Source organism: Epinephelus moara, chromosome 1 (genome assembly GCF_006386435.1).
Source record: "Epinephelus moara isolate mb chromosome 1, YSFRI_EMoa_1.0, whole genome shotgun sequence".
In the NCBI taxonomy this organism is placed as follows: Eukaryota; Metazoa; Chordata; class Actinopteri; order Perciformes; family Serranidae; genus Epinephelus; species Epinephelus moara.
Window position 1 is genome coordinate 5,813,645 of NC_065506.1, and position 24,598 is coordinate 5,838,242.

The window sequence follows — 24,598 nt, forward strand, 5'->3', positions numbered from 1 at the left end:
CGAGGTATTTCGCCACTACTCGCGTTAATGGAGGACCAAATTAAGGAAGCTGCTAAACTGGATTTAACGGCGATGCAGCTGGGCGTGCACGACAACGGAGACATTTTAAACGGGCAATGCTCGCTTGTTTTCGGCACCCTCGAGGCATGGATACTAATGACGTCAGATTCTGGGTGAGTCGTTCATCTCTACTGATTGGTTAGGGAAAAAATCAAATTCCCTCCCCCTTGTAAATCACCTTCAATGGAGGCCATGTCAGACTGAAGGTTCTGGGAGCTTCAGGCTAGGTTTGGGTAGTAACCAAAAGAATGAGATCACAGATACAAGCAGCCAAAACAGTGTATTTCAAGGCCCTGACACACCAAGTTGACGGTTGGCCATTGGTCAGTGTTGGGGCATTGATGAGCGAATGTCACCTCAGTTGGTGCGGTGTGTCACGTACCATTTCCCCTTGTCAACCTGTTTTTTGGGCAGATTCAGCATGTTATATCGGCAACAACCGAGCCCGTCGTTGAACGAAATCACTCTGATTGGCAGTTCAGCTCAGCACACAAGAAGAGAAACAGAAGTGAGGAAAGTAAACAAAAACCTAAAGTCAAGAGGAAGTGATACCAAAACAAACTTGTTACATAAGATAAGATTATTTTTCTTCAGCCATTGAGCCTTTTAGCAGAAACGTTTCCTGATGGTTTGTGTTATTGTTCACTGGTGCACAATAAATATGCTCTGTTCTTTCAACATAGGATTGTGTTTTAAATGTGCTTACTGACTAAGTAGCATCAAGATGGTCTTAAGTTTCTGTTTTTGAATGAAGAATACAGACTACAGACTACTACTTTAATTTTGAGTTGATTTTGGCAACCCTGTGGACAAAAGTGGTAGTGTTTTGCCGGAATGAAGCCTACATTTCCCGTGAGCTCTAGCGCGTAATGTCATAAAGACGCTTACCTGGTTTGCGCATGTGTTTGTTTTGGGGATGAATGAAACAACAAGACGGGAAAACTTTGCCCCCGCTCCTATTGGGGATCCCACCTCCTCACCTCTGCCATGCCACAGCTCCACCTCTCCGGCATAAGCGCCACCGTTGCCTGGGTAAACGTAGCGGTCGGCTGGTAAGGCTGAAGGCCTGTTTGGCAAGCACTTCCACGTCTTCTTGGACTGAGTATGGAGCGGTGCCTCGCCTCTTTATTTCTCAGCACTTGCTGGACCCTGTCGACGCCTGGCTGCTACCTGTCGTCGGCCCGGATGAGGTGTTCCAGCCCCGCGGCCCCTGCTCTTCTTGTCCCCGCTGGCGCGGGGTGAATCTGCGCAACCTGTGGCGTCTGTGTGTGGCTCCCCGGACAGGTAACGCCGTGGACCCACCGGCTCCTGCCAGGATTGGGCTGGTAAATGCTAGATCGCTAGCGTACAAAACGTTTATCCTGAAGGATTTCCTGACTTCCCGAGGATTGGATTTTCTCTGTGTGACTGAGACGTGGCTGACTGCAGGTGAGTCCAGTGCTTTCACAGAACTTTTACCCGATGATTGTTGCTATTTTAACTCCTCACGGACGTCGGGTCGAGGAGGAGGAATAGCGACTATTTATAGGAGTCACTAAATGTAAGCAGCTAGGTAAGATGATGTGTGCCGTCTGAGTGCCGTAAATCGTTTCGTCCTGGAAGCAACCTGGTGCTGACCCGGACACAGTTTCCTAAAGGTATGGATATACACTATATAGCAATAGCTTATCTTCACACCGATGGTCTCATTTGCTGTTGTAGGTCACGCACAGACATCAGCAGAAACGAGAGATTTTTGCATATCCAGTTAAAAGTTCCTTGTAGCGGCTTAAACGCACTAAAAGTAACTCTGAGTTCCTGATAAAAGTATTTGAGTTTTGGTCCTTTGATTTCCTGATCAAAGTGTGCAATATAGTACTGGACCAAAGGTTGTGATGGGGGTTTTGAAATGCTGTGAAATCTCTTTAATGCACTTCAGTCAGATGTGAACAGAGGTATTTCTCCACCTCACTGAGCCTGAGTGAGTGACTGTCTGCTTTTATTAGAGGTGGAATATCTGTGATTGGCTCCCGGTTAGAAGCTGAGCCTTTGTCCATGTCGCCAAACTGTCTCAGAGAGGGAGAGAGAGAGAGATGGGAGACGAGAAGAGAAAGAGAGAGTGGGAGCATCCTCTGCTATTGGCTGAGACCATATAGGGGGCGGGGTTTATCCTGATGGGGGTGGTGCTGCTGCAGTCAGCCTCGGGAGGAGCAGAGCAGAGTGAGCAGAGTGTGTGCTCCCTCACAGCGGACACCGATAGGCTCATGAATGAACAGCAGACACACAGAGACGAGACTGTTGAGCACCACAGACACGTCCTGACAGCAGCACCGTCCTCACTCCTCAAACCCAGGCAAGGTGCACCGTCCTGGGGGTGAACTCTGCACGGACTCAGCGTCTTCTTCTGGAGCTCTGCAGGCTCACACCGTGTCTCTGCTCCAACACCTGGCTCTTTTCTTCACTCGGTCTTCATCTACGTGTGTGTTTGTGTGAGCGTTTAAGGACAGTTTTGCAGAGCTGTTAATGTGAGTGTTTCTCACACACACACATACACACACACACACACACACACACACACACACACACACACACACACACACACACCATCTGGAATTGGAGGCAAATGCAGATCTCTTTTCTCTGTTTCTGGAAGGATTTTTGAATGGGTTACAAATCCCCTGGATTAGGATATGGAGTGATTCGCGGCTCAGAACAACAGTGGAAGTAACAACCGTTAGAAGTACACACACAGGTGAGGGGCATTTCTACTTTATGTCGCTGAGGAAGACGAAGCAGCGTGTTTGTGTTTCAGTCCCAGATGTGACTCAGAACGGATGTCACTGAACAGAGAGCAGGTTAAATCTGAGACTGTTATTCTGCTTTTGATGGATTATGTGCATGTCTCTGATCATTAAAGTGTGTGTGTGTTTGCGCGCGCGTGTGTGTAAGGCAGGTCCATGTGACCTGTGTGTTGGATAAGGTCTAACTGAGCTACATTCTTATCCGCTGAGCCATGTTCAGAAACCCCCCTCAGAGCACACACACACACACACACACACACACACACACACACACACACACACACACACACACACACCTCCCCCATGCTTTCACTTATACGTAATAATTATTTGAAATAAAGCCTAAATATCTCTGTGAATACAAAAATACTCTATTAACTCAGTAATTTTTGTCATATATTAAATAAGTAATTCATTAATATCAATGTTTAATAATTTTAAGGTCATGACTGATGACCTAATTCCTCCTGGGTGCATTTAAATTCTAGAAACAAACATGCAGCTCCTGTAGATGCACTCATGAAACTGAGAGACACAACTCTCCTCCACACTACACTGTTTTCCTCACATAATTCAGTAACACTGTAAATTCCCAGATAAATGAAAGTCTTAAACAGTTGCCAAGGAGCAGTCTGTAATATATAAACTACACAGGGGAAAAACATATTAGCTCTACTTTAATAGCAGGGATAGTAAATTTAACATAACACACATTTCCACAATTTCAAATCCATCTGGACATCAACAGAGTCGTGTCATACACGTTCTGGTAAATTCAAATTGTCATGCTTTTGTAACATTAAGCTGCCATTAATGAAACACAATATCCCTAACCCTGAAGCAGTCATTTTATTTTTTATTTTTAAGGTTTCGGCACATTGTGCCCACCTCAAGATGCTCCCCCTTCCATGGAAGGGTAAAGGTGTTTCATATGACACACAGAAAAGGAAGATATGCATTTCAATTACGTTTTAATTGTTAAAATTTGTATTACTTCAAACCCTTTTCCTGGCAGTCCACTGTTTGTTCGGTTGCAGTGTAAATGGATGTATGTGTTGCATTTCTGACTGCTCGAGGTGTGTTTGGGCTCCTCAGTGGTTGATGCATGTGTGATCTGAAAGGAACTCTGGGAGGCACCTGCAGAAACCACCTCTGTGTCCACATCAGCCAGGACTGAAATCTTAAGGACTGCAACATTATTTTATGTTTGTTTATTTAAAGAGGACAGTGCACATGTACAGTATCATCACTGACATTTGATAACATCAGTACCCATATAACAGGAGAAATTAGAAATAAGATCTGTTTCTAAATACAAAGGCATGCTTGTCTTTTCACTTGAGCTGAATAAAGGCTCTGCACATGATCTGGATATAGAGATTGATTGATTGATTTTTCTTTTTTGGTATAGATTGGAATGTGTCAAAAACTGTCAAGTAGGGGTAGGCGATACCACAAAATTTGGTTTTGATCAGATACTAAGTAATACAGGGCCAGAATCACCAATATTGTGCCATATGATACCTATAGATACTTGTTATCATTAAAAGTGGGAAAGCAGTGCGTCATGATTTATAAGGTGAATAATCAGTGTGCGAAAATAACAGCTAATGTTGACCAATAATAGTTTGAAAATATTGCTTTAAGCAATGCTGAAGAACCAATTTGACTAAAATATTAATGTCACCACTATGTGGATATTTGTTGCCTGAGCCTCTTTGAATGGACTCTGTCAGTGAACTCTGTGTCTGTGTCAGAGGTCTGGATGCTGAGGCATTTCCCTCCTCCCCCCTTCTTTTCTGTTTTAGCTCCAAGTCTCCTTTTTGTGTTTTTTCCCTTTCCATTTAGCCATCTACTTCTATTTGTGGGATTAAATTAGTCAGGGTGCACGTAGCGTGCCCTGCATGTGTGCAATGCATATGTTTAAGTGCAGACAACACAGAAGCAGTGCAGAAGCAAACAGTACATGCACCAGATGTGTTCATGAAAACGGACCTTTGTTTGCACAAACAGTTTTATGCTTGAAATCCAAATAGGTACGACATAGAAAAGAGAAACTAATCCTTTTTTTCGGTATCAAACCTATTCATGCTAGAAACAATCTTTAAGATGAAAATGCAGTATCTATACAATTGATATTTTGGTATCGATCTGCCCACCACTACTGTCAAGCAGTATCAAGCAGTAAGTGTCAGCTCACATTATTTGTCCTCTTATCTTTGATCAGTTCCTGATTTAAATATAGATTTTTGCCAATTTTAGACTACATTTTTTTCAGACAAAGTAGGCAACTCATACTACTGCTTTGTGTCACCGTTTCAGGATTTCAGTGTCTTTTGTTAAACCTTCAGCGATTTCTTTTTTGGCCATTTGTGGCAGTACTACAAGCTGTAAATACATCACTGACATGTTACCTGTTGACACATGCAGCAGGCTAAGAGTAACATGGTAATTCATTCAGAGTCGTGTTTATTTTCACATGATGGATCTTAGTTTGATATTCTCTTTCCTTTTAGCACTGAATTGATGTCTTTCTGCACCAGCTAGTGTCTAAAGTCCTTTTCCCACCACACAAAAAACACTATCACCTGTTAACATCTGGCTTTGGTATTTAATGGGAAAGGTTACAATCGGCTTTCACTCTGAGGACAAATGACTCAGCAGTAGTTACAGGTGTTATTTAGGAAAAATACAGCATAATATTGCAATATTTTTGTGTGGCATAAAATCAATTGCATTTTCAGTCTACTACAGACATTTGGCTGCAAATAAATAGGGCTGTAGTCTCCTGGTCGACTAGTCGATTATTTGGTCGCTCTGCTCTAGTCCGACCAAATTCTCATTGGTTGAATAATCGCTGTGTTACTTTCATAAGGAGAAAAGTGCTCCATCAACAGCTTTCCAGGATTAATCCATTATTTCCTGCGACAGGGGGACAGGCTAAGTTACCTGTGAAAATGGAGATGTTTTCAAAACACCCCTGTTGTTGACAGAAAGTTGAACTCGCCCACCCTCACGCTCAGCGACGCGGTGACGCCGACCCCCTGTCAGTTTCTGTATACTGAAGCCATTTCCCTCAGTGGAGAAGGAGCTTGTATTGTATTTCACAGATAAAAACAACAAAATTGTGAAGACAGCCTCCACTAAAATAGCATTTTAAGTCTTGTGTGTGATTTATCCTTCAGTGATTTATCCTGGCTTCATGAGCAGAGGAAATCTCTGCTCGTTGCTAGGCTAATGTATACAATGTAAAATGCCATAGGCTGGCGCTAATAACATTAGCATGTTGTATTTGCTTGGGAAACGTGTTTAGTATAAGACAGTTGTTTTGTCTGTGAATGTTCTGAGTTGTAATGGAGCCAAACTATGTGCCGTTACCTTTGTTAAATGTCGCTGTTGTCCCTGGTTTTATATGAGAAGAGGAAAAGATCGCTAGATGCTAGGCTAATTTATACAGTGTAAAATGCCATAGACTTGTGCTAATAACGTTAGCATGTTGTATTGGTGGGGTAAATGTGTCCAGATAAAGACAAGTGTTTGTCTGTCAGTTCTGCAATTTATAGTGAAGCCAATTTGTATACTTGTGTTTCAAACTGTCTCTATTAAGCCATGTTTAATGTGTGTTTTGAATCAACTAAACTTTACAGCACTTAACACAGTCCTCCACCACCGACTAGTGTTTTGGAGGTGTAACTGCAGAGTGACACAGACACACCACCGCAGAAGTACAAATAACGTGCAGATTTTTTTCCCCCACGACTAATCGATTAATTGAAGATTATGTATGACTTTAGTCGACCAAGATTTTCTTTGCTTGACTACAGCCCTACAAATAAAATGATTGAAGTGATGAAGAGGAAGATATTATTTTATTAGATAATACAGATGTTGACAAAATTTTTATTTGATGACATAATTTATAGTTGAAAAAAAGTTAATAAATCACAACATATTCCAGTAGGCCTATATGTTATCACAGTATTCAGCATCTGACAACATGTTTAAAATCACAATAATATCGTATCTTGGAGCCTCTGGTGATTCCCACCTCTAATATTGTTTATCGGCTCCAGCTCCGATACACTAATGGTGTATTGGTGGATACACTAATTTTAGCCTCTTTACGAGTGAGATGCAGTGATGGGCCACTACAAAATACTGTCTGTCTCCGTCCAAGCAGCACTCAAACATCATTTTAAACTTAGTGTGCACTGAGTTTGAGAGGGAGACTGAAAAAGTAAGAGATATAGAAGAGAAGTAACCACTGTAACATTTTCACTGACCTCCATGCTGCATTGTGTTGTGTACTAACCGGTTTTCTGGCCTGTCCGTGATGTTGAACATGACACACCTGTAAAACAAACAGAAAAAAAAACAGAACAGAGAGGCATGTTTGTCCACTGCATAGCTGTTTACACAGCTCTGAATAATTGGCAAAGGGGACCATTCAGTGGGCTATTTTTAACAGGTTTTCCCAAAAACACGCATACACAGGCTAATTTAGATGGAAACGGGGTATAACTGTGTCTGCTGTTTGCTACTGAGCAGGTAGTGTACAGTAGCTTTACCAGGGCACGTTTGTTGAAAATAGCTGCTGCCTCTTGAAACACTGAGGCCATGTTTACACGGAAACAATCCGCTGAAAATGGAATTGTTTCTCATTTTCGTTTTGAGAAAAGTTCTGTGTTCAGACAACAACGTTTTGATAACACTCGCCGTGCACACCGATGCGCAAAAATGATCAAAATGCTGTAATATACATGCCAGGCCAGTAGTTTGATCAAAATGCTGTAATATACATGCCAGGCCAGTAGTTGGCAGTGCGACTTTGTAATGAAACAACACGCGCCTGTGCACATGCGCTTCCTTCTACAGAGCGGTGATGTATAAACAAACAAAATGGCAGCCGCACAAACGTTTGTCTGGACGGGCGATGACATGGAGTTGCCACAGTAAATCTACACTCTGCTGGAGAAACGTTGATAAATTCAAAAGGGTGAGCAGCACAAACAGAGCTCGGGACTCCGCCATTGTTGTTGTGATGGTCGACTTTCTCCCGCATGCCTAGTGACTGGAACTGTAATGAGTATGTGCGAAAAGTCTCTGTTTTCAGAGTAACTGAATATTACATGTTTACATGACAACGGAGACGGTGCTGTTTCTGAAAAATTTCACTCCAGAATCAAAATGTTGACCATCCCAAAACGTTGCGTTTTCAGGCACCCGAAACGGCACTGTCGGATAAACAATCAGCCAAAACGCAACTAAAGTTTACCCTTTTCCATTGAAATTGTTGTCGTAGAAACAGGACCCGAGTGTGAATTATACAGGAAATATGCAGCAAAAACAGAACTAGGAGCTAAAAGAGGCTAAAAAACTTATTAAAGCTTTCATGTTAAATGTTTATATAAAATATTGATGAGCGCAGCTTCAACAAAAAAGAAGAAGAATGTGTCAATACCAAAAGCATCTGGTCCAAACCTTAGGTATCAGTTTAGGACTAGGGGTATCCAAAAAATCACAACACCCATCCCTGTAGTCACCATTAGAATTAACATCTGCATGTAACCTGCTCACAGACAATAGCATTTACACACACACGCACGCGCGCGCACACACACACACACACACACACACACACACACACACATGCACACAGACAGAGTTCATCTCTGGGGTTTCGTTGTAACAGCTGTTTGTTCTTTGACAGTCTGCTGCTGCTGCTTCCTGTCACTCTTACTTCCCACCCTGAAAGAAATCCTGCATGGTTTGCCATTTGGCAGATGAAATGCATCATGGGTTTATTTGACTCTCTTCCTCTCTACACTGTGTTTTTCACAGAGCAGAGCTCCCAAGGAAACAGTAGGAAATGTTTAAAATCAGACAGTTTGGTTTCTTTCGTCTCTTTTCGTCCCTCCCTCTCATGTCCCTCTTTCTAATAACAGAGGTGAGCACTTCTCCTGCATGTTTCAGAGTGCCGTATTTAAATATTCATCACTTGTTAGGAGGTGTGCCAAAGCACTGCACTGTGGGGCGACAAGCACCTAGCCTCTAGTAGTAGCACTTGGCTCGTGCTGCCACGAATGACTCCACACGTAACCCGTCCAGGAAGCGTAAAATCTGATTTAGGAAATGAGAAATTTCATTTACATTCACTCGGAAATCCCTCAAGTGTGCGATTGGAATTCCTGATGACTCGCCCTCACACTTCACCTCCACCACTTTATGTTAATGTTAGTGGAGGGGAGCAGTGATGCATATCGGAGTGGTATCACAGCGTGGATGCTGCATTTAGGCTCTGAAGAAGGGACCCTGGCCGATGCTGGATGTTTGAGGCCAATATTGATTGAGATTTTAAAGGGGCACCATTGTTTCACACCTGAAGATCAGCGTACATGCCATATAGACCACTACTACTACTACTACTACTACTACTACTACTACTACAGTCATGATGTCATTGGTGATGGGGTTATTTCTCCTTGGGCTTGTAGTCTACAAACTTCTAACAATGTCTGTGTTACAAACCTGCAGGTGTGGAGTTTGAAAGTGAGAGATGTTTACCAGACTGGAAGGGTCTAATAAAAGGTTACTATCAAGTTGCATTATGGGAAATGTAGGATGCAGTGCTTTTGGAGTATGCCTCTATCAGAACAGCCCACCCTCTGCTGCTCCGGTTTCAGGCATTTTTTAAAATCTATCACTCACGTTTTTATAAACTTTGGAGGAGCAATAATTACATGTTGGGATAGAAAAGGACGATCTTTGAAAGGACACATTTTTTGCACAGTTTATATGTATTCAATTTGCTTGTTTTGTCTTGCTAACAGTCTGAAACAGGAATATTCAACTTGCTTTGCCTGAAGGCCACTTTTGCAAAATGACAAAAGTTACCAGTTACCAAACAAATGTTAAGAATTGATATAAAAATAACGAGCCTGGACCTCTTTTTTTTTATATAAACTAGCTGTATTTTCATGCATTTTATGCACATTAGCACCTTATTTATATTCAAAGTACAAAAAATAGATCAGAAAATGGAAACAGAGAATGTTTGGCCTTTTTTGGCTGTAGGAATGACTGAAAAAAGTAACAACAAAATTGACTAATCAGTTAATCGACTAATTGTTGCAGCTGAACTGGAATGTCACCTGTGGGCCAGAGCTGATCACGCAACATCAGTGTTGGATCTCACTAAAAGTAGATTTTTAGTTGTGCATCAGCTCTATGCAGAGCCTATGACGCATACGTCTTTGTCCCTCTGTATTTACACCTCCAAAACACTGGTAGGCAGTAAGGTTTCTGTTAAGTGCTGTAAAGTTGGATTGTTTCAAAGCACACCTAAAACACACATTAAACATGGCTTAATAGTGACCGTTTCAAGCCCAATACAGAAATCGGCTTCAATGTAACTCACAAGGTTGATGGAGAAAACACTTGTCTTTTGCTGGACACATTTTCCCCACAAAAACATCATGCTCATAGTATTAGCACAAGCCTAAGGCATTTTACATTGTGTAGATTAGCCTAGTGGCTCATGAAGATTCCAATTAACATTTTATAAATTTAAGTTTTTCTCTACTCATATGAAGCCAGAATAGACCACATGCAGGAGTTTAATGCCATTGTGCGGGGGCTTTATTGTCTTCACAATTTATTATGTCTTATCTATGAAATAAATAAGCTTTGTTTCCACTGAGGGAACTGGTTTTCAGTTTATAAACCCCCCCCCAAAAAACAGGAGGTGTGCGTTGCTGCAAAACGTAGTTACATTTCTGGAGAGGTGCAGGTCAGGCCATGGCATAGGGTATGCATCTACATAGAGCCTGCAATGAAGATACCGTGTGGATTCGATGCAGCAGGAGAAATCTGGCTTAATGCTCTTGTGTGTGAATGTGTGCAAATCCCTGCAGCAGGTTCAACATGTGGAGAGAAGACTGACACTAGAAGAGTGGAGGCTGTTAGAGCAGCACATGTGGCTGGAACGTTCAGGTGTCCACTTACTTTTGCCATGTGGTGATTATGCTGATGAGCTAAAATATGCAATGCAATAGCGGGGCTCTTGCATTGTCTATTTTTGTGTTTAAATGGGGAAAAAGGCTCAGTTAGAAACAAAAACAAACCCCTCTCTGAACATGCAGTGACTCACTGCAGTGTAACAGAGCGAATAATTACAGACCTGTTTGTATACATGTGATTACGCTTCACAATCAATGGTCATTTTGATCAGTCCGCGTGATGCTGTGTAACCTGTTACCGTGGGCGACATATGGCTGAGTTGGTAATTAATCATAAAGAGCGGTTGGAGGCAGTAGAAAAGAAATAAAAATAACAAATATGAGACAAAGAGAGGAAAACAGCAGATGTCCCACAATTATTCTGCAGAAATATCTGGGGAGGTTCAGGTGTGTGCATAATTGAAGGGCTTATTTTTAGCATTTATTCATTTGTGAAAATGAAAATCCACAACCCTTAATTTTATCTGTCTGTGTAAAAAAAACAAATATACAGAAAAAGTAGCCATTAGTCAAATAAATCAGTTAGGAATGTGAGGACGACACCGTGTGATAGACTGGGATCAAGTCGGGCAAAGTGCTGAGTTATAAATGTGCATATGGTTTGTGAGCACATTTTAAATAAATAAAACTATTTGGATTTTGTTATTCTCATATGGTTGATATAATGCAGTTTATTATAAATTTCCTTTTGGCACCAGGTAAGGTTTATTTTATCATTCTTTTTGAGAGGTAAACTGTAAAACCTTTTTTAAATATGTGTTTGGAGGTGCTCTTCTTCTGGGCTGCAGAGATACCAGCAGCTAATGGAATAATGTTAACGTGATTACTTTGAAGTATATACAGCAACTAAAGCACAGTATGGGTGGATATGGCAGGATTGCTGTACAGTGATGGAGAAGTGTAATTTCACTGTAAGTCAATAATTTGTGGACTTCTCCATGTTCTACAAAGGAACGTTGTCTATAAAATCCTGTCAGAAATTATTCCAAGTGCCTACAGTATGTACAAAACACAATTCAAAGCATTTCTTTTCTTTTCTTTTTTTTTTTATGAAAATGAGGACATTTCTGTCAACATGAAAAGCTAGTAATAAAAAGCAGTGCCTGCTGCATTAAGTTTCTTTCAGAATCTATTTGGTGTTGCATGTTAGTTGTAGGCTAGAAATATAATTTCTAGGAGACATTGTTGCCTTTTAGACATTCAGATAGGAGTTTGCTCTGCTGAAATAGTTTATTATTTGTATTGAAAATGGGTAGAGCTCCAAGAAGTCCAAAAATACAGTAAACAAATATTTCAACACAGCACTTTTGTTTTTGCTCCCATTTTTCACAGGTTTAAATTTAAGATCTAAGACTTTGTTATGCATTTATTAGCTAGATTTCTGACACTTTGGACAAAAAATTGTCAAATTCCGTGTTGGTGAGCATTTCTCTTTTTCCAAGATAATCCATTGTGTGTGTGTGTGTTTTGGGATGGTCATAATAAAAGGACACTCTAAAATGTGGAGTTTGATAATAGAACACTATGACGCAGATGTCGCAAGTTTTGAGGAAGTGTGCCATTAACACGCTGACTTAAGGGATGTCCAACAGAGCTGTTGCCCCTGAACTGAATGCTCATTTCATCACCATAAGACATCTTCACTGTCATTTCCCTGAATTTGGCAGTACATCCAAACAGCCTCACAACCACAAAAGTAAGTTATGATAAGGAGCTGCTGTCAGGTCAAGACCCTGGTGAGGATGACGACCGTGCATATGAGTTTCCCTGAGACTGTTTCTGATGGATAGTCGGTTGTGCAAACAAATTTTTGCATCAGCTGTTGGGTTTGCTGGTGTCAGACAATCTTGCAGGTGAAGACGCTGGATGTAGAGGTTCTGAACTGGTGTGACCACATGTGGTCTGCAGCTGTAAGGCCTGTTGGATGCACTCCCAAATTAAAGGAAACAACACTGGAGATGTCTTATGGTAGCGAAATGAACATTCAATTCACAAGCAACATCTCTGGTGGACATTCCTGCAGTCAGCGTGTCGACGGCACGCTCCCTCAGTTGCAACATCTGTGACATTGTGTTGTGTGATTAAGCTGCACATTTTAGAGTAGGTAAGCATGATAATATTGGAACGTCATCAGTATCACCGAAATCGGCTTGAAAATAAAATTTTCGGAATTGCCCAACATGCTTTTCCTTCCTTTGCACAATAAATGATGATGATATTAATTCCATACATTGAAAAGCATTCTATTTCATGTCTCCATCTGCTGGTGGGCCATCACGATAAGGCCATACACGCATAATATGATGTTAATGTCACAACAGAAGAGACTTGATGGTCACTAAAGTTAGGTTGGGAAAAAAGTTGATATATCAGTATCAGTTATCAGCCAAATAGGTTGTTATATGTTGGCATATTGGCATATAAGATATTGACAATAAATCCAATACCATGCATCCCTATTGTAGAGTGTCCTTTTATTGTGACCTTTTCAAGGCACACCTGTGCCTTGATGACATTGTTTAATCAGCATCTTGATATGCCACTCCTGTCAGGTGGAGGAATTATCTTGGAAAAGCAAAAGTGCTCACTAATGTGGATTTTAACAAATTTGTGACCAAAATTTTACAGAAATATATTGAGTGGTTTAAAAAAAGTCTTGCATCTATAAATTAATCCTGTAAAAAGTGGGAGCAAAAACAAAAGTGTTGCATTTACATTTTTAAGTATAATTTTCTTGGCAATACTCACATTCCTACTTCCTCCACTGTCCATGCTCAACAGGTGGAAACAATCCCAGCAAGCATTTTTTGGTTTAAAAAACGTCTAATAGCTGTCTACATGAAGACCTGACGTCTAGGCTAAATCACGGCTGAATTTGGGCTGTCAGTGAAAATTTGGTAGACGTCTAACCATAGCCAAAGTGTAGACGTCATCAATTATACGGCTATGTAGAGACCATGTCCAAAAAATGGAGATAAACATATTTTAATTACTGTTGACTCTCCATACGTGATTGAATATCATACCGCACGCCATCTGCAATGGCGAAAATTACATTTAATCAATTTCAAAATTAAATCGGCTAGATTGGGTTACATGTAGCTAGACTAAATCGGAGCTAAATATAGCCAATACGTTTAAATCACGACTATTGCTTGCTGGGAACCCTCCTAACAGTATAAGAGAGAAGTGTTTGTGTCTGTGTGATGTACTTGTACATCAGCACGCTGTAATGTTTCAAGGTCCAGTAGGTGAACCTGCTCTTATTACCAGAAGAGACATTATCCCACTTGATTGCAGCCTCAGTTCAATATTTTATTGATTGTTTTGAGGGAAGTGAATAGTGCGGACCAAGCTTATAATCCAAGGCCTTTAAACCTTTTGGAGCTTTAAAGTCACAGATTCACTGATCTAAAGTTTAGCCCAGCATTTAGACTTAAAGCAGGGGAATATGGCTGGCTCTGTCCTAAGGTAAAAACAATACTCCCATAAGCACCTCTCAAGTTAATTAACATACAGTAGTTTGTTTAATTCAAAAATTTAAATGTAAAAAACAAAATGCAAAGCTAACCCTCCTCAGGATGAAGCTTCATATTCACAGTATAGATAAGAGATTGGTATCAACCCAACACTGCAAGAACACCATTCTTGCAGGGCATTTCCCAAAATGTCAAACTCGTTCTTTAAAGGGGTAGACTGATTTAAGACTTTTTGTACTAAAAATTGTATTTTTATTGTCCAGTTGTCTTCATCCAATTCTTGGATAATTCAAGAATATTCAAGAATAATGACCCAATCACTTTTTATTTAATTCTCTCTGTTCTTCTTTCTTTCATCTTCTTGTTTGATTTGATCACTCTTTATTCCTCTCTTGTCTGTCACACTGACGACCTGCAGTAGTGTTCTAACTCACATTCCGCTCTGCTCTGCTCTTGTCTTTAATGAGCTTCCTGCTCTATTGTCTGCATAACAGTAAAGTCGACCAAACCATTAAAACATGACTGATCAATATTTCAAAGCTATATGCTGTATAATATTAATGCTACAAGCTCTGCTGAGTGAGCCTTAATGTACTCTGCTGCTCATATAGCTGATAGTATAATACTTTTTTCTACCTCTCTTAACCATAAACTTTTGTCATTGTCACAGCATTTTATTTTAACTTGAGAGTTTTTCTTCTGCTTCTAATATACATTATTTACTAGAACACCAGATTGAATTAACTTGCAGCTGAAAATAGTCCTCAACATATGCCCTATGTCCTCCTGTTTGAGTAAGTTTTCCTAAAAACGTATCAAGTGTTTTAGGAAATTAAGGAACCTTTTTTATGCCTCTGCACCTGCGATAGCCGTAGTCGGAGGCATTATGTTTTCAGACTGTCTGTCCCATTTCTGTGAAGGCGATATCATAAGAATACCTGGGGTTTTCTTTTTTCAAGGTTGGCACAAACATCCACTTTGAGACAATTAGATTTTGGTTGTCAAGGTCACTGTGACCTTGTTTTTCTCATTCTTGCAAATGCAATATCTCAAATGCCTCTAGGGCATTTCCTCAATTTTGGCACAAACGTTTGTTTGGATTCACCAATGAACTGATTAGAATTTGTTGGTCATAGGTCCCTGTTGAGAGGTCGCTGTGACCTCACAAAAGATGTTTTTGGCCAAAGCTCAAGAATTCATTCACTAGCTATGACAAAATTTCACAGAAATGTCTAATAGGATTAAATGATGAAGTCATGACATTTTATATCCAAAAGGTCAAAGGTCAACTTCACTGTAACATCATCATTTTCTGCAAAAACACTTCTGGCCATTACTCAGTGCATATCTCAGGAACAGAAGGGGAGAGATTTGGTCAGATACTGAACTGGTGACACTAATCTTGGGTGTCCACCTTGGAACTGCTGGTCATACAGATCTTCTCTGCTGCGGGGGGGGGGGGGGGGGGGGGGGGGATGTGTGTGCTACATCCATGTTCATGACATGGATGTCAACTGTTACTGCAGCTTAACTTGTGCATGGAGGTGGTAATTTTAGTTTGTAAAGTTAAACCATATATCTGTAAGACATCAGAAAGTATTGAGAAGGACTAGAGCATTGTTGCCTTTGTTTTTTTAATAGGATTTGTTGACTGTAAGAAACACGTGTTTATCTTTAAAAAAACTGCAGTATATCCTCCTTCATTTCATATGATCCTGCTTTAATTGCTGACCAATCTCCGAGCAGTGAGCAGCTGGGTGCCAGACAGATTCATAATAAGCTGAATTAACAACTATTATCTGCTGATTATGCCCATGGCTGCATTCTCCTCCTTCTCTTCTACCTCTCCTTCCACTGTCTCCATCCATCCCTCCACCCACCCTCTCTGTGCTGCTCTGCTTTCCCCTTCGTACTAATGGTTTCTCCATTAACCCCACCTGACGGCTGTGTGGGTAATTACAGATTTATTTACGGCCTGTGGCCACACACAATGAGAAATAAATAACGTGTTTGACCAAGCAGAAAGAGACATTAGCCAACCGTGCCTTTCACAGATTTAACCACACACACACACACACACACACACACACAGACTTTTTCTCTTTAATGGAAACGGTTGCCAGAAGGCTTAACTGTGACGTCCTGTACAGTATTGTCTCTCGATGTCCTTGTTGCTGCTGTACCTCCAGTTTAACTGGGTTTTTCCCTCCCTCTGCCTCTGCTGCTGTGTTGTGCAACAGAATGTTTTAAAATAAAATCAATACAGACTCTGAGGCAGGTGGAGCACACTGCACTTCATCCCTCGCTTTTACCTGTGTTCCATCTTTTGGCTACTTGGGGGCAGCCTAAACAAGTTGCGAACACAACTATAACATAATATCACCTTTTTCAAGTTGACATGTGGAAGTTAGTAAACAGGTGCTTATTTCCAAATGCAGCAGTTACAGAGCAACATGATGATTCATTAGAAGTCTTTGTTCTTTGTCCACCTGATACATTTAAGTCCAGTATTTACTCGCTTTTTGCTGTGTTTTTGGTCTCCAACCAACTCCTGAAAAAAAAATATGTCTCTTCAGCTATTAAATACCCATCCATGTTTACCAGCTAGTCTCTGAATGTCTTTGTGATGTTTGCCGCTGAGCAGGTAGTGTACAGTGGCGTTTTACAGCCTTTTCCCTGAAAATGACAATATGAGATTGGTGACACTGAACAAAAACAGTGAAGTTGTGAGCTGGACAGTTAAACAATAACCTGAAAATCACTATGACACCTGAAACATGGGTTCACGTCCAGGCTCCTTACAGTGATTGAATTTAGGCAAGAAAAGTGCTTGGGTAAAGTTAAGTGAAAATCATGATTTTAGTTAAACATTAATAAAAAAAAAAAGGTAATCATCGCTGGAGTCACTACAGTTGGGTAGTGTATTGCAAGATTGCAGATTGTGACAGGAAAAAAAAATACTTTGTTAATAAACACTTTACTGATTTGGTTAGTATTAAACAGAGCAACCTCTGGGGCTGAAAAATGAAGCCAACGTGGAAGTGTCAAAAACTGCAGTTTAGCAAGTCAATCCCCATAGACCCCCCTGTTAAAATACCCAACTTATTTACAGTGGTAATCATGTTTACAGCCTGGTACAAAAATGTTTTTGGTCTCTACAGTAAATTTCCCCATTCATGACAACTCCATGAGGTTGAAATTGTATATAATTCACCTGTTTGCATTTTATAAGGGCTAAAAGTTATGCATTTATTTAAGGGTGTGACTGCATTGAGTGATACGCTGTCTACAAACCGTGACCTCGGCCTATGAATCAGACCCATCCCTTGCTCCTCCACAGCTCCACCCTTCCTTGGTCACTTCTGGCTCCATGAAACCAAAGCCTTGTATCCACCACACACTTTCGTGTTTAGTACCTGGAACCAAAAGTAACCTTTCAGGCCCTTGGTCTGTTAAGCATTTCCATCGCAAACAGTACCCTTAAATGTTGGCGGGGTTGTTGTCACTCACTGCTCCGTCCAGCTTTTCCTCCAAGTGAGGATTAGAATATACGCAGGTCACATAATCCTGTCGAAATTAATATAAATTGACATATAAACGCCTGCGGATCCACTCATTACTAAAGTGTATGCCATCTGAGAGAGACGATAAAAACTAATGGAATGGCCAAAGTTGTCATAGTAAAATTTAAGGTGAGCTGATGGATTCGTGTTGTCAACTCATGCATTGGTAAACATTACAAGTAACCATTCCACTTTAAAAGTTGCCAGCAGTCGGCCCAGTGAATGGAGTTATTTCCTCTCGGTCTACAGCTGCTGTGAGAGGCAGCAAAACATCCTTTCATTTTAGTTATAGTTTACTAATACATGTTAAACTTCGCATGGTATGAACAATGGTTACATAAGCTTCAAAACCAGCCACAACTTGGCCCTGAGCAGAGTGACTGGCCACTGTTGACCAATCAACGGACTGCAGTGTTTCTCGCTCCACCTTATCTGTGTTCTAGGTACTCCAACTCCAACAGAAGGGTAACCAAAAATGGGGACAGTAAGGAATGGTTCCATTGATACCATCCACAACTTTTGACAGTGGAAACGTAAAAAAATGTGCACCAAACTGAAATGAACCATACTAGACTGCTCAGTGGAAACAGGGCTCAAGATGGTAACGCTGTTTTGATGGCTTCAGAACAGGAGTCCAGAAACCAATGGGTCACGGTGGCTATGTCCATTATTTTTATGGTATCAACATTTTTGCGACTCACCAGGTAATTTAATCCGCACAATATCTCTATTATGTAAATAGAAAATATAATGCGCTCGGCATCCCTTAAAAACATATTTGCTTAAAAATTAGTCGTATATAAATGTAATTTCTAGGACACACGGCCGTTCTGTAACCTGAAATGCGAATTGTGTTGACAGGTCTGTGATTTTTTTTTTTTTATGTCAAGTTTACCACTAAGCTGTTGACTATGTGTAGTTTTTTTTTATTGTGTTTTGTATTTTTTTAAACAGTCACTTTTTTTTTCATGTGCTCTTTATTTCTGCTGTAGAGTTTTACTTTTTTCTAAAAATGTGAGAGCTTCTTCCTGGGTGCTTATTGGAAGAACCCATTAACTATCTGTTCAGCCAGAAGCCGCACACCACACTGGCAAGGGCAGAATAAGGCCAAAACAGAAAGAAAAAAGATGTTTATCAGATTTAATCAGCTCAGCATGGACAAGGTCTTAAACTTGACTTCAGGAATCAGAAATTACTTTGATGCTCTTACGACTCAAAGACAGAAAAATACCCTCTTTTGTCTACAGTCTTGTGGCTGAGCCTTGTGTTTGTAGGCCAGAGGAAGCTTTATGTGAGGTCAGAATATTACCTGTGTGTTTATAAAATATTGATGCTGTTGTCTGTAGACAGTGTGCAGGGTTTTCTTAATCTTTCTTACAAAAACTAAAAAAAAAAAAATGCAATCAAGTGCTTCCAGAATTAGGGACCTACCGTATTCTGCTACTGTTGAAGGTGAATAGACTGGCTCTTTACACATTCATCAGGCTGTCTAATCCTCTCCATGTCAGGAAACAGATTTCTGTGTTTGCGTGTATGTAGCTCGTCTTTTCTCCACATTTCCTGAACCTAATCCAGGCCGCACAGACGACCACAGACTTGCGTGGTCTGCCGGGGTGCATGCTAATAATCCCTCTGAAGCACTGATTGATTTCAGGTCATTATCTGTTTGCTGTGTTTGTACTGCTGAGAGCTGTTTGTCAGATTTATGTTGAGCAGTATTGAGGATTAAACGATAACAAGTGAGAGAGTCAAATTATGCTGTTAGTATGCCTGTTTATCGCCCCTTTTAAAGCACATTTATATGTACCATTTTGATTTACTCTGCGTCGTTAAAATGTCTGCTGATGGGAGTTTTGTTGTCATTTCTCCAATCGTATGCTTGTGTAAAAAGCGCTTTTTGTGATTTTAAGACCAGTTGACATTTTAGAGAATGATGGGAGCTTGGGAGAAAAGCCCAAGATTGAAATGAAATATGAAAATGCTTCTTTGTTCCTCTGAGTGGTTTGATGTCCAATTTTTATGTTTTTATTTCAGCATCTATAACATTTCAGTTGTTCACATGAAAAGTGACAGCAGTGGTTGTGTGAAGAATAAAAAAGAGAGCCGAGAGAGAAGTTTAAAGCCTGGCTCCTCTCTCACCTCCATACAGCTGACCAATCACAGCATGAAGTGGGTGTAAATGTCACCCACAAACGACGCAGCTGCATCATTTGTAGTCGTTTTGTGTCTCAGTAGCATTTGCAGGTGAACCAGAACTCTCACTGACACAGTAACTTGTGAGTCATTTGAAGCCGTTTTGTGTCTCTCTGTAGCCGTATTGTTACCAGCCGTGAAAATGTAGAGGTGGCTGGTATTGTTTTCTCCTTGAGTCTACAGTATGTGTGTCTCATCATTGCAAAATGTGTTCCTGGTGACACCAATTGTAGCAGGAACTACCACAGAACCAGTGTATTACCAGGTGTTTGTGAATTTGTCGGTCTGTCTGTCTATGGACAGATTTTTGTTGCCATGATGGTGTCACAACCATGCAAAGTGAAACTTTAGAGGTGTGTACTTGAAGTCAAGATAAAGGCAGAGTTTGAAGATGGTGTGGTCCGAGCAAGGGTGCCAGAAGTAGGGGGTTAGGAAGTAGGGAAGGGGCCATTGGCCGGACGGAAGATCATTTGATCATCTTCGTAGCTGCTTTAAATCTCTCTATGGCCTTTTTTGTGTCTTTGGCAGTTTTGTGTCTCTTTGTAGTTGTTTTGCTTCTGTGGCTTTTTTTTGCATCTCTTTGTGGCAGTTTAGTGTCTCTTAATAATTACTTTAGATCTGTGGCCATTTTGTGTCTCTCTCTGGCCAGTCATAGTTTCTTTACTTGCATTACTTTGTAGCTGTTTTGCATCTCTCTGCAGCCATTTTGCGTCTCTGTGGCAGTGTTATGTCCCTTAGTGGCTGGTTTGTGTCTCAATGCAGCCACTTTGCATCTCTTTGTAGCCTTTTGGATTTTCTGCAGCCTTTTTTTTTGACTCTGTGGCATTTTTTGGTCTATTTGTAGTTGTTTTGTGTCTCATTGTTGTCATTTTGTGTCTCTTTGTGTTCATTTTGAGTCCCTGTGGCAGTATTGTGTATCTTTATAGCAATTTGCATCTCTCTGTTGTTTTGTGTCTCTTTTCTCTTTGTTGAGTTTTACATCTTTTTGTGGTAATTTTGTGTCTCTTTGTGGTGGGGTTGTGTCTCTCTGTACCCATTCTGTGCCTCTTTGTGGATGTTTTGTGTCCCTTTGTGGCATTGTTGTGTCTGTAAAATTGTGTTTCTCTGTATTCATTTTGCGTCTCTCTGTGGCCATTTTGCATCTTTCTGTGCATCTCTTTATAGCTGTTTTGCCTCTCTTTGTGGCAGTTTTGCGTCTCTTTGTGATCATTTTGGATCTGATTGTAGTCATTTCATGTCTGTGGTTGTGTTTGACTTTCCAACAATAAATGCTGTTGTAACTGAACATTGGGATCCATCCTGTTGTGACCCGGAGTGTCTGCAAATCTGATGGAAATGCAGCCCACAGTTTTAGAATGATCTCACTCTGGACGGGCAGATAGCCAGTTAGAACAACAGCAACATGTTTAGGGCTCTGCTACTTGCAGTGCAGAAAAAAATACAAATCTACATAAATCAGCTGTATTGATTGTATTAATGACAACAAACCAACATTTACCTGAGAGCAACAGGGAGTTCATATGATTGGTCAACATGAACAGATCCTGTGATCCATATCTCCTCTCATCACACAGTCTTTGTGTGTGAGAGGTGATGAAGTCTTGATTGAATCCCAGCAGCATCAGCAGCAGCAGCAGCAGCAGCAGCAGCAGCAGCAGCAGCAGGAGGATAAAGCCTGACCTGTGTCCTCCTGCTCTTCAGTTTGCTGTGTGATATGAAGCAGAGCTGCTGCAGTGCCCATCGCCTTCAGCTCTGAGCTGCACGTGGGAGTCCAACTCTGATTTGACGCCTTTTATAGACGACCATGCTGTTTTTCTCTCTGCGCTCCTATTTCTGTGGAGCATAAAAGGCTCAGTGTGTGTGTGTGTGTGTGTGTGTGTGTGTGGAAACAGAAATAGGTTTATTGCCAAGTAGGCTTTCACATATGAGGAATTGCATGAAGCAATGTATAAAAGATTATATTGTAAAGAGTCAGGTAGACATGGAGCTTTTACATTAATGTAACATGTTGTGTATGTGGGGGGTTACAAGCGTCAGTGTCAGCTACATCCACACTAATATGTTTTCGTTTTAAAACACATAACTTTTGTCACATCTAGTCTAGCGTCAACACTACTGTAGTGTATTCTAACCCTTGAAAAAGAGATTTCTGAAAATGCTACTGACCCTGTTTTAGTTTGAAAACAATAAGGTTGCATTTTAGTGTGGTCTCGCGAAAACAGGGGAAACAGTAATGCGGATGAAGATGTTCACTTCCTGGCTGAGTCGTATTTGTCGTGAAAGTCCAGCCAAAACATTATAGCTAGGTCTGCATACCTGTTGTGGTTTTATCCTTCTTGTGTTGCCTTACTGCTTTCCCGTTGCCACGGCTTCTCCGGTGATGGATAAATGCCAAGTCATGCCAAACCAACTTCAGAGAACTAGTGCCAATGAAAGACGACTGCTGCTTTGTCTCACGTCGCTTGTGTGTTGGCCAAAAAGTGGCACATGAACACACGGCAGAGACTAAAGCCAACAACCAACCAGCATGTAGGTTCTGTGCCTGCGTCAGAGGAAATAACTCCAGACCAGCAGACTGTGTTTGTCATTCAAAAAGGGAAATTTGAAGACCGTTGTGACGCTAGATAGCGAGTTTGCACATTAACAGCATTACCATGAACCTTTTCATTCCCTCTGAATGGGTGAGTGTTTCCATCTGAATAGGTTTCCCAGTCACTCACATCATCACACTAAGTGGGCTATACGAACTTTTGATGCAAACATTCAACAACACATCATCATTGTCGATGTCTGAACTACCACATAAAAGTGATATTTTACAATTCTTCACATTATAAACCAATGATTTTGTCTCTTAATTAATGTTATTTTAAAATTGAAATCTCTTAATAGCAACTTTTTGCTGATTTAAGTAATAATTTTTTCAGAACGTTTCTCATTATTCTGAGAGACTAACTCAATATTTTCAGATAGGGGAGACCTGGGCCAATTGTAACATCATTTAAGGTTTTCCTTAATAACTAATGTGTTTATAACACTGATGCTGCAGCAGATAAAGGTGGTCTGTTTGTTTAATTTCCTCACTTCCGTTTCTCTTCTTGTTTGCTGAGCTACTGCCGAACTGCCAGAGTGATTCATTTACCAGCGGGCGCTATCGCCAATTCAATATACTAAATTGCCTAAAAAAAACGCTTTCAAGGTCCGACGAGGGCCAATGGTGTGGGACACACCGGGAGGACTAGGGCATCAGACACGGCCTACTGGTGAATGATGGCCGATCATTGGCTTGGTGTGTCAGAACCTTTAGAGAGACTAACGGAACCATTTTATATGGAGATGGCACTATCGGGCTGCAACAAAGTCCCTTCTTTATGCCAACTTTTTACACAGAATCAAATGACCGCAGCATCATTCTGTTCCAGTGTGTAATTTTAGAAAGCATCCCAGCATTGTGGAAGCACAAGAGGTGTGATGGGAGTGACATGTAACACAACAGCATCGACCTCTAGTGGTAACACGAATTGGCTGTGTTTTATGAACAATAACAATGACATAACATGGCAATAACAATCATTTACTGTCCCTTTTATATGGTGGCTGATATTGTCCTCTGCTTAGAGGGTAAGCTCCCGATTCTCCTTGTTTTCCCAATTTGCAGACATTTTTGGCCACAGCTCTTTGTCCTCCCACGGTGGGTCGCACACATAAAGCAGGATTTATACGTACCATTTCCCTTAGTGGAAACAAAGCTTTTATTAACTTAGATTTCACAGATAAGAAACAATAAATTGTAAAGACAATAAAACCTCTACAAAATACCATTTTGCCACCACTTGCATGTGATTTCTCTTGGTTTCATATGGGTAGAGGACATCTTGTGCCAATCATGTAAGCATATTGGTTTACAAAACGTGTCAAGTACAAGACAGTTGTTTTGCCGGTGAGCCTTGTAAGTTGTATCTCCCTAGGCTAATTTATACAATGTAAAATGCCATAGGCTTGTGCTAATAACATTAACATGTTGTATTTGTGGAGAAAATGTGTCCAGCAAAAGACAAGTGTTTTGCCTGTGAATCCTTATAATAAAGCCGATTTGTGTACTTGAGTTTGAAATTGTTGCTATTAAGGATGTGTAATGTGTGTTTTGGGCGTGTTTTGAATCAAGTAAACTTTACAGCACTTCATAGAAACTTCACCACCTACTAGTGTTTTGGAGATGTTACTGCAGAGTGCCACAGACACACCATCGCAGTATAAAGTATAAATGCTCAGGGAGTAGGACCTGTACTTAGGCTAAGGCGTAGGCTCTGCATGGAGCTGATGCACAACTATAAGTCTGCCTCAACATGTCGTCATTACGTCAAATCCATCCTGCCCATGGTACTGTCCTGCCAGCTGTCCTGTTTATTCAGACACCATTTCAGTGTGATCTTACCTTATACACATCATGACGAGGTGGCCTAACAATGCGATATTCCCGCCTTGGATTGGCAGTGTAAAATGGG

General features: G+C 40.8%; 1 protein-coding gene across 2 annotated transcripts in view; it reads left to right on the forward strand.

The window, feature by feature from the left end:
* The first annotated feature begins 2,257 nt into the window (after nt 1–2,257).
* Nucleotides 2,258–24,598, forward strand: part of large2 (LARGE xylosyl- and glucuronyltransferase 2) — a 144,733-nt gene continuing 122,392 nt past the window's right edge. Inside the window, exons 1-2 of one of the 2 annotated variants that reach the window (XM_050071837.1) lie at nt 2,258–2,564; nt 2,693–2,791. The gene's annotated coding sequence lies outside the window, so the exon portion shown is untranslated. The remainder of the gene's footprint in view (nt 2,565–2,692; nt 2,792–24,598) is intronic. The other variant, XM_050072000.1, reaches the window with a different exon arrangement.